The following is a 12,200-nucleotide window of genomic DNA, read 5'->3' as shown; positions in this document are numbered from 1 at the left end:
ATGTTTGTAATTAATAAAAATGATTTTAACTAAAAAAAAAATTCCCTAAATACCAAGTACCAACCCCAACCTACGAAACCCCAATCCCACATCCAACACCTCACCCTACTGTCATTTCTGTTGGGACCGGAGCAACAGATAAACACAATATCGGTAAGAATAATAAATACGAAACAACAAGAAAACAACACTCAAGATTTTTGTGGAAAACCCCTCCTCAATAAGGAGGAAAACCACGGTATGGATCTCCACTGACGAAAATAACTTTACTAGCAATAATTTTGGGAGTACAATGAGCACTACTATAATTACAATATTAGATACAATGTATTTTAGAATAGTCTACGCTAAGTACTTTTAATGTTGGTAATTATTCTAATCCTAAAATACCCCTCACACTAATATTGTATTTGCCTCTCCATCACTTCCTCCCTCACTACTATAGCTATGCACTACTTCTTTGCTAGTATGCTTCTGCTTTATCTTGCTACCCCAACTCACGATACATGGCTACATTATATAGCAAAATATCAAGCAAGCTTCCTCTTCAACCCTTGAACTTCCACCAACTTGCCAAATAAATGCAAGTAAACAAAGTCAAGGTTTGCTTTTAAAACCTTCTGCCACAAGCCCACAACCATAGTACAATTGGACTTTCAAGTCCCTTAGTTTACTACTGCTCCACTCCACCGTCCAACTACAGACATGCATTCTCCTTTTTTTTTTCTTCTTCTTCTTTCTTACACCACTATTATTATTACGACTAATAATAATACTTGATTGTGATTTGGGGAGATTAACCCAACAGTTTCCGGACCAAACTTAACCCCCATCGTTGTCCATGTCGGCAACCCCTATTCCACCCTTCACCTTCACCAACATTGCCGCACCATCAATTACCCCAGCCGCTCGAAACCACCCATAAACACCACATTTTAAAATTCACCTTGTAAACTGCTAGAAACCCAACTATAAACCCGCTCAAAATAAAGACACCCTCAGCTCTTTTAGCGAGGGATTCAACGATTAGAGGTTTATGGGCTTGGTTAAGGGGGTTGTTTCGGGGTGTGTGGTGTGGATGAGGGGGATTGTGGGGTGGTTTTAAGGAGGATAGAGTGGTTTTGGGTCGGTTTTAAGGCAGTTGTGGGGTGGCTTTTATGGTTGCGGGTGGTTAAGGGGTGGCTAAGGGAAAATAGATTGTGAGGGGGTCGTGGTTGTGTTGGCTGCGGTGGGTTGCGGGAAGAAGATGGATGACATTTCGGGGGAGGGGAGGAAATTAAAGAGAAAGAATTCTTTTTTTTTTTTTTTAATTAAAAATCAATTTTATTAAAAAGAAAAATGTAAAAATAATCCCAACCTCTTACATTATGACACATGTTCAGGTCTAACCTTTTAAACAGGTTTCCAGTTTTTTATTCTATTTTGAGCAGATGTCTATCAAATGTCGTTTTATTTTGGAATAATCAAAAGGTCATTTTATTTTTGGAAGACCGCCTAAAAGTCATTTTATTTTTGACAATTTTTCCTAATAAAAATTCAACATCATATATCGAATTTTCCTCCAAAAATTATCGCTAGCTTATGAGTTGTAAATTTTTGAAAAATTTGAACATTAGATAGTATATGTTATTAAATGCAATACTCTCTCCGTGTTTTAATAAGTGTTACAGTTTGACATTTTTCACTATTCACATATGACTTTGGCTTGATTATTTTACTACTCCCTCCGTTTTTAAATACTTGCTCCATTTTTATTTTTTGCACTATTCATTTATACATTTATATTCTTTTGATTACTTATTTGAATCGTCTCAATGAATAGATTATTAATTTTTAATTTTTAATTTTTAGAATTTATATTTATCGATAATCAAAGATATTATTGATAAAAGATTAGTATCGGCATACGTGTCATGGAGAAATGGAGTATCTAAAAACGGAAGGAGTAATATATAACAGACAAATGTTGTTGTATTAGACATTGTTGGATTCGTTATAATGTATACTTTCATACTATGTAGTACGAAGTATAAAATTTCCTATGATTTTACTAACATATAATTAGATTAATTAATGGTTAAAGTCATGTCTCGACATACGTGTTTGGTCAAACTACAACACTTATTAAAACACGGAGGAAGTAGTCATAATTTATAATTACCTATAACAAACGTAATTTAGGGGGTTTTGTTCATGCAAAATCATCATTATTATTATTATTATTATTATTATTATTATATATGTTAATTAAAAAATGGAAGGAATGCTTCTTAAAACATTTTTTAAAAAAAAAGAATGGAAATACTGCACCAAGGTTCAATGACAATCGTAATTTAGGGGTTTTGTTCATGCAATATTACAATCACAATTATGTAAATAAATTAAAACTTGTTAATAAATAAAACAAAAGGATTCTTCATTTACCAAAAAAAAAAAAAAAAAAAAAAAAAAAAAAAAAAAAAAAGAAAAAAAGCGAAAAGAATACAACAATAAGGTTCAAACTCTGGTTTCTTGTAAAAAATTCCACTCCACTAACCACCACATCATCCACTTTGTATCTCTTAATATCCTTCACAATAATATATATAGCTGATTTATTTTTGGGAAGTAGGGGGGACAGCTCTGGCTTCGCCAATGGTTGAGGGCGCAAGTAAGCAAGACTTGTCTACATTTCTACAATGTGTATTTTCAAACATTTATTAGGTTGAAATCCAACGTGCTAGAATATTAAAAGACAAAGAATCTTTGATATCTATAATACTTTCATGCACATATTTGTAAAAGGTTTTTGAACCTAAGTATTCTTACAAGAGAATTATTATTTTTGATATGGGATGGGTTCGAAGTCATAGAATTAAATAGTTAATTTTTTTTTAACCTTAATCTAAAATTTACTAATTAACTTACCGCTAATTAACACCATATCACCCACCTAATCTTACTAGATTAGCCACCAAAAGCACCATCACGTTGCCACCCAATAGCCACCACCTCTAACCCTAGCTAATCACCCTACAACCACTCTAAAAACAATCCGATTCTCCCTCACACCCAACCCGCCTCGAATTCTCCTCAAAACCACCTCACCCACCCCAAAACCACCTGTTCCTGCTGGATTCTGCTTCCGTCAGTGTCTGAGGGCTGGTAATGGTTTACCATCCAATTGCTCACCTACACAGCCAATGCAAATTAGCTAGCCCGGGGGTTATCCGGGAATAACCACTCCGATGCTAAAGTTAGTACCTTTGTGAGAAGAAAGTGAAAGAAGAGAGAGAAAATGTTTTAGAGAGAGAGAGAGAGATTCTACCTTTGAAATGAGAATTTGTTTGGGTATTTATAGGAACGCAACCAAGCAGGTGCCACCTATACAGATAGGTGGCACACCGACCTTCGTACTAGCAGGTGCTTACGCGGCACTAAGCAGCTCTCCATGTGTCAGTAGGACATGCCACGTTCCGAGAAGCAGCTCTCCACGTGGTAGAGACTAATGCCGGTAAGGACATGAATTATTCAATGATTAACCATTTCTTTAAACTGCAAGGCACTCTTTTACCGGCATGTTATGATACTACCGGTATATCCCGTACAACTAGCCCCCCAAGTGAGGACGTTAGTAAAACTGACGTGCTCACTTGTGATGGAACACGGTGGTAATTTACTCAATAAATCAACAAGAAAAAAATCTACGATTTGCCCCCCAAGTGAGCAAATTGACGGTAGTAACTTTGCTCAATAAATCAAAAAGAAAAAATCTACAATTTGCCCCCCAAGTGAGCAAATTGACGGTAGTAACTTTGCTCAATAAATCAACAAGAAAAAATCTACAATTTGCCCCCCAAGTGAGCAAATTGACGGTAGTAACTTTGTTCAATAAATCAACAAGAAAAAATCTACAATTTGCCCCCCAAGTGAGCAAATTGACGGTAGTAATTTTGCTCAATAAAGCATGGATAAAATGCCGACATGGTTATTGTGAATTAAATATGAAACCGAAAATAGGAGGTAAAACGATTTGTTGTTTATTTAAAAATTTACCCCCCAGGATTTGGCGGGAAAATGTAATAAAGTAATGGGGCACGTGTCAGTCATCGAATCAGGTTAATTTTGAAAAGGTGTTTTATCATAGGCGTTGGATTGCATGCAGTAAATGTCACATCAACCGCTTCATTTGGACAGTATAAATAGCTTATTTCGCACTTTGACCCTTCATTTCCTTTGCGAAAAAATTTCGAAAAATTTCTACTTCACTTCGCTCGTACTGCGCTTATATTTCTGCGATTCAAGGCTCAATTTGTCAAGGGTTTGTTCGGTTGTGTTGTGACCGGTGTTTGTAAACGGAGGACACTTAATTTCCGAGTCACGCTTCAAGAGTTGAGTTCAAAAAGAGGTAAAAAACCCTAACTCTCTTTTCGATTTTTCGCTGGTTTGTGGTTAAGTAGTTTTGCGTTTATTTCATTATTTGTAAATGTCTGGGTCTGGAATGCATGCGAATACGGGTAAAGCCAATGAGGCTGAACTCTGTACCCCCTTAACCTCTATAGAAGAAAGAGAAGCTTATTACCGTCATAAATTTTTGGCTGACGCCGAGAAGGCTTTGCGTCCTACCAACCCCGATATCCCAGAGGACACAGAGATTGCCGACGTTGAGCCTATTAGCGTTCAATATCATTTAAGGTCAAACTTGGATTTGTTTAATCAATACGGCACTAATATTGACAGGATGCCGAGAACCAAACATACCAGTTTCCAACGTGAGGTTGGTGAAAGCAGTAGACCTGCTGTTGATGAAGAAGTTGGTGACCCTGAGCATGAAGCTTCGGATATCCGAGAAGAAGATATCCGGTCAGTTGAGGAAAGCCTAGACCGTCAAGAAAGTGTGGGTGATAGCATCGGTGATGAAGATGCAGAGGGATCAGAAAATCTTGAGGGAGGAGATGATGAGGAGGAAGGCGACGAGACCGACGAGGAAATTGCTGCGGATTTCAATGTTGCTGCTCAGATCGCAGACGAAGAACGTCTCGACGAGGAATATGACTCAGATCAAGATGATGCAAAATATCTAGTACCACAAGAAATCCCTAGCAGCTACGAGATAAATGACTGCGTCGTGGATCCAGTATGGTTGTAGACAGCGACCGAGAAAGACTATTGTCAACATGGTAAACGCTTCTACCGTCTACCTGACGGATATGAACTGAGATTACCGGGCATAGGTCAAACGGCCTTGGACTGTCCTCCCGGCCATATCGTCGTATATGCCAAACATTTTGAATTTGGCTTACGGTTTCCGCTTCACCACTATATTGAAAAAATATTTCGGGCTTGGAATGTATCTATTGCACAGTTAACGCCTCCGACCATTCGCAACATAGTCTCTCTTGTCTGGGTAATGATCTTCATGGACTTTTCCCTTACCTTGAACCTTTTTAGGAGGCTACATTGGATAAAGAGGGACAGCCAATCACCTGGGTGGTGGTCTTTGTTTACTGCTCCCGGGAAATGCACTGTGTGGCCAAAGTTAACCAGTTGCAAGAACTGGAAGAAGGAATTTTATTTTATGAGTGTTCCCGAGGACTTTATCGTCCGTAGGAGATTTCACCATCCGCACAGTATGTTCGAGACCATACGGTCGAGAAAATTAGGAAAAATGGAGAAAAAGGGTTTTAAGTGGTTTAATTGTACATATGTTAATGCTGGTAAGAAGAATAAAGCGGTTCCGGGGGTGTGGCTGCCCCATTGTAATTATATACTGGGCAACGCCCCTCTATCTCATGTCGGTCTCTGCCATACCGATGCATTTGGTATGGAAGTGTTATTAAATTACATACATGTATTTAAATTTATCTTTACTGTTTGCGCACTTTATCTCTGATAATAATTTCTATAAGTACCCTGCCTGTCCTCTCTTACCTGCATGTGTGTTCCTTAACACACTATATATATACATAGTAATTTTTTCGTTTTCGTTTTTTTTTTTTTTTTTTTTTTTTTTTTTTTTTTTTTGGTTTTACCTTTATAATGTTTATTTTCGACGTTCCTTATCGGTTGTGTCTCTCGCCAGGTATTGATAAACTCGACTTCAGCCGGCTAGGCTTGCATCCTGACGGGCGAGTGAAACAACAGTGCCCCGATCGGCCGAGGAAGTCATACGACACTCTCCCCGCCTTTGCCACTAGAGCCAGCAAAAGAAAAAGAACAAGAGTACAAGACATGGCTCCTACCGACCGCGCTACCAGACCTCGCACCTTAGCTGTGAAAAGGGGTGGAGGGAATGCGTCAAAGAGGACATCTGAGTCCTCCGACCGAGAACAACAACAACAACAAAAAAAACAAAAACATCATGACAATGAGGCGGCATCCTTCGAACAGGATGCACAAGGGATCTGGCCGGAAGGGGTAGTTAACCTGGAGGATGAGACCGAAACCCAACCGCTGAGAAAACTGACGGTCACCTTACGGGACCCAACTGCTCCCAGTGCCGGCGCTGGAGGGGTCAGAACCGGCCATCTGGCCAATATCGACAAGCCTCCTCCCAAGGAGACTCCGGCGGTCGTTTCGACGCGCTCTGGCGGTCTCAGCAAGGGCGCTTTCGTCCCTGCCCTTGTCAGCGACTTCATCGAGATTCCACACGTCAGAATCCCGGAAGGAGTTGCTGAGGAATTGGCTGTACCGTTCGGTGCTGCCGGTGACCCATGGCATCCCCGAATCAATGTTAATCGTGAAGAGTCCGTTCTCAGTGACGACCCTAACACTGGCGGGAGCATAGGGTGGAGAATGCTGAAGGATTTGGCAACTCCAGCCGACAGGCCAGCCAATCGCATTGCCACTCCCTGTGGCCAGCTTATGAACAATATGCTCCAGGCAAGTCATCATTATTACCTTTAGGTGCCTGTCATTTCTGCGTTACATCATTATTACTAACGACAATTTCTGTTACCGTCGATTTAGACCGTCAACTCTGCTGTCGAGGTGGTGCACATGTACCAGCATTATCAGCGCGCCGCCGATAATGCCGAGACCAGGCTGAAGAAGGCTGATGACGCTTGCAAGCTCGTCGTCAAGGAGCGCGACAAGGTTAAATCTGATGTAAAGACCTTGCAAAAGCAAGTGTCTGAGCTGAACAGGAAACTGACGGACCAGGAGCTGTTGCAAAAGAAGGTAGCCAGCCTCGAGCAGAGCCTGAAGGACGAGAGGGATGCTAAGGCAAAGCTGGCCAGCCAAGTTGAGCAGATGGAGCGCGACAAGCCGGGAATCAGGCGCCGAGTCGTTAATCGGTTCCTGCAGACCGACCTTTACGCCAACTTGCTGGTTGACCGGTATACTGCCGGCTGGGTCTCTGCGCATCGCTGTGTGTGCAAAGCGGAGGGGTGGGATTCGACGAAATGGCAGGCGTCGAGAGGGCTTTTAATGAAGATATGAACCACTCTCCTACCAGCTATGAGAGTGAGTACTTTGACGAGCTCCCCCCACATGCTGTGATAACCAATTTAGACCCACGCGAGTTGCCGGACGTGGAGTTTGATGACGCCCTTATCAGTAGCCCTATTGCCACTCATGCTGGTAAAGATGGGTCTACCGGTCCCTCCAGTAAAGAAGCTGAAAAAGAGCCTGTTAACGCGGGTGAATCAACCAAGGAGGCCGACAAGAATTAATCAGGAGGGCAGTCATCTCTGGGCTGTAATATTCATGCTTGTCTGTATCTGCTTTATGCTTCAAACAATTATATCCGTCTGTATTATGTCACATTTTTTCTTTCAATTGTTTTGAACATTTTATTTGCGTATGTATGTACTCGTTACAATTTATTTCTTTCAACCCTTACCGTAATCCTTACTGCCTTGATTATTTTGTTTATGCTATGGTCGTTATTTTACCTTTTAACTAACATTTAATGATTGCCTTCCTTGAATCGCGTTTTAGATACTCCTTGATTTTTAACATGAATTTACGTTTTCGGCTTTCAAAATTACACTTCTTGGTATTTTATTTGCGATTTTAAAATTTTTGGAAGACCCAAGAATACACCCAACCTTGTTATCGGTATTTTCAAAATACATCTTACCAATAATACTTTATTATCGGTATTTCTAAGATGTACCCTACCAATAATACATCTTACCAATAATACTTTATTATCGGTATTTCCAAGATATACCCTACCAATAATACTCCCCAAGTTTTTCGGCAGAATTTATTCGTAAACAAATTCTGGGAAAACTCTGGAATGCCTGTGCTGAATATCGGATATAAAACATATCGAGATAAAGTATCCAACCTTTGTCAGGCTGAGCAAAGGCAGTGGATCAGACCGCACTTTCAACTCCCCTTGAGGTCCATTATCATTATTATTATATATTTTTTTATATTCCCTCACTTGAACGACCGAGTCAGCTAGCTAGGCTGTGATCAGATCGTATCGAAAGTAGGTAATACGATTGTATTTCATAAGTGTTGAAATAGATTACAATACTAGCAAATGTCGTTAACATACGTGTGACAACATGTCATCAAATAGATACATAAAGTAGAACATATTTAAGTTTCACATGAAATATTTCTTTAACACACTAGCGTTCCAAACATTCTTCAGGGGAACACCTTCAAGGGTCATTAGCCGATAAGACCCTTGCCTAAGTGTTTCATATATTTGGTAAGGCCCCTCCCAAGTTGCAGTGAATTTACCCTCTGCGTTCCCTTTACCGGTCGCGGCTGTTCTACGCAGAACTAAATCACCATCTTCCATGGGTTGATAATTGACGCGCCGATTATAAGCGTGTCTCATTCGGTTTTTGTATGCCGCAGATTTTATGGCAGCTGTCAACCTTACTTCCGGTAGGAAATCCAATTGCTGTCGAAGTAGCAAATCATTTTGACTTTCGCAGAAGTGTTGTACCCGAAAAGAAGGTAAGCCCACTTCCACCGGAACCACAGCCTCGGAGCCGAAAGCGAGGTTAAAAGGAGATTCCCCCGTTGTTTCCCTTGTTGTCGTACGATTTGCCCATAAAATTTCAGGTATTAGATCTGCCCACAAGCCTTTAGCGTCTTCTACCTTTTTCTTAATTGCCCCTAGTATCTGCTTGTTAGCGGCCTCAGCTTGGCCGTTTGACTGCGGGTGACATACCGCTGCGTACGCAAACTTGACTTTATATATGCTTAAGAAGTCTTTTACCGGGCTGCAATCAAATTGTGAACCGTGATCAAACACCATTGCTGTCGGCAATCCGAATCGCGTAAAGATGCTTTTCCAGATAAACTTCTTTACCTCAGTCGCTGTAATCTTTGCCACCGGCTCTGCTTCTATCCATTTGGTGAAGTAGTCTATCCCCACAATCAAGAACTTACGGCCACCTGTTGCTGACGTAAACGGCCCAATTATGTCCATCCCCCACTGAGCAAATGGGATTGGGTTAAGAATGGGTGTTAGATCATTTGGAGGTTGGTTAATCACCGGCCCGTACTTCTGGCATTTGTCACATTTTTTCGCATATTCCATGGTATCCGCATTCATTGTCGGCCAATAGTAACCCCGCTTCATTGCTTCCAAGGACATTGACCGACCCCCTGCATGGTTACCGCAACCACCCTCGTGTATTTCTTCTATCAGCCTTGCCGACTCATAAGCCGTTATACATCTTCGTAGCGGTAACGAAAACCCCCGCTTATACAACAAGCCTCGGAACATAATAAACCAGACACTGTCTTTCTGAACCTTTCTTGCCTCCGTCTTGTCGATAGGAAGAACATTATGTACCTTGTAAGCCAAGATATCATCATACCATTCTCGTCCCGCAGTCGTGCAACATACGTCCTTAGGAGGTTGTTCGTCAATACTTCTTTCTTTCAAAACCTCCACCATAACTGTCCTTTCTAAGTCATTGAAGCTTGAACTTGCGAGTTTAGCCAAGGCGTCTGCCTGTGCGTTCATTGCCCGAGGAACCAACTTGATTTCGAAGTATTCTAGACCAGAAGTAACACTCTTGAGTTTTGCCAAATATGCCGTCATACTTGGCTCTCGAGTTTCGTAAGTGCCGTTAAACTGATTTGCCACTAATTGAGAGTCAGTTGTCATCTCAATGCGCTTTGCTTCCGCAGATATGCACAGCTGTACCCCTGCTAACGCTGCTTCATATTCTGCCTCATTGTTCGAGGCTTTGAACTTGAACTTAACGGCATACTCGAACACATCTCCCTGGGGAGAGATCATAATTACCCCAGCCCCTGAGCCGGTTGAAGCAGATGAACCGTCAACTGATATCTTCCATGTGCCGGCATCATCCTCCTCTTCATAATATGACGTTTCGACAATGAAGTCAGACAAAGCCTGGGCTTTGATTGATACCCTTGGCTTATATGTAATAACATATTCAGATAATTCAATCGCCCATTTAAGCAAGCGGCCAGACGCTTCCATCTTTTGCAAAGATTTCTCTAACGGCTGATTCGTTAAGATATCAATTGCATGCGCATCGAAGTAAGGACGCAATTTTCGTGCAGCCACAACTACTGCATACGCGATCTTCTCTACTACCGGATACCTTCTCTCGGCAGCATTTAAAACGTGGCTCACGAAGTAAATTGGCAGTTGGATCTTTTGCCGCTCTACTAGGAGCACCGCTGCTACCGTCTTTGCCGAGGCCGAGATATAAAGCTGTAACGTTTCTCCTTGTTCCGGCCTTGCGATGGTGGGTAAGGACCTCAAATGATTTTTCACAGCCTGGAACGCCTTAGATTGGTCCTTCCCCCATTCAAATAGCTTGTTTTGTCGCAAAATTACAAAGAATGGTAAGGCTTTATCAGCTGACTTGCTGATGAATCTTGTTAACGCAGCCATTCGACCGGTGAGCTTTTGTACATCTTTTATACACTTTGGTTCTGGCAAGCTAAGAATCGCCTCAATCTTATCAGGGTTAGCATCTATACCCCTTTCGCTCACCATAAAACCGAGAAACTTTCCTGATCGGACGCCGAACACACATTTCTCCGGGTTTAACTTCATCCGGTAGCGTCGAAGGGTTTCAAAAGTTTCTCTCAAATCAGCGACGTGATCCGTAGCCAAACGGCTTTTCACAATTGAATCGTCCACGTACACTTCTACATTCCTTCCTTTCTGGTTCGCAAATACCTTGTCGACCAGTTTCTGATATGTGGCCCCTGCATTTCTCAATCCAAACGGCATAGCCCTGTAACAAAAAACTCCGGAATCGGTAATGAATGCCGCCTTGGTTCGATCCGGCTCATATAAGCTGACCTGGTGATACCCAGAGAAAGCGTCCATGAAGCTCAGTAGCGCGTGATCGGAAGTTGAATCTACCAATCTATCTATCCTCGGCAAAGGATAGCAATCTTTCGGACAGGCTCTCTTCAAGTCCGTAAAGTCCACGCACATTCTCCACTTCCCTGACGGCTTCTTTACCATGACCACATTCGCTAACCATTCGGGATATGTGCAGGGTTCGATAAAACCGGCCGCTAGCAATTTGTTCACCTCTGATTGAATAGCCTCCATTTTCTCTGTTGAAAAGTTCCTTTTTTTCTGTCGAACAGGTCTTGCTCTCCTGTCGACATTGAGCTTGTGCACTATGACGTCGGGATGTATCCCGGGCATCTCGTCGGCCGAGAAAGCAAATACGTCAGCACTTTCTCGCAACAATTCCACCAAATGGCAGCGCGTGTCGACATCCATATCGGATCCCACACGCACTACCCTACCGGGATCTCCAGGCTGCAACTCGATCTCGACAGTCTCGCCTCCCGGGGAAGGACGTGGAGCAGTTACCGGCCTAGTATCAAAATTTTCCATAGCCAAGTCATGCGTGGAAGGAATTCGTTCTCGCTTGGCTGGTGTCCGTTCACCAGCTGGCTGTCGGCCTGGTTGCTTCAGTGCCGATACATAACACTCCCTTGCCATAGTCTGACTACCCCGTACGCGCTCTGTTGTTCCCGCATTGGATACATATACCATGGTTAAGTGGTACGTTGACACCACAGCTTGCATGTCATGAATTAAAGGCCTACCGACAATGGCGTTGTAAGCGGATGACACATCAATCACCAAAAACTCTGCCATGACATCTCTTACTGCCGAACCCTCTCCCATTCGAACCTGAAGAACAATTCTACCTTCAGGTCGTACTGTCGATCCGTTGAAGCCTATCACGGGATAGGACACTGGCGTCAAGTATTTTCGGCCAATCCTCATG

The sequence above is a fragment of the Chenopodium album genome, chromosome 9 (genome assembly GCF_948465745.1).
Source record: "Chenopodium album chromosome 9, dcCheAlbu1.1, whole genome shotgun sequence".
Classification (NCBI taxonomy): domain Eukaryota; kingdom Viridiplantae; phylum Streptophyta; class Magnoliopsida; order Caryophyllales; family Amaranthaceae; genus Chenopodium; species Chenopodium album.
Note: the sequence above shows the minus strand (reverse complement) of the source record.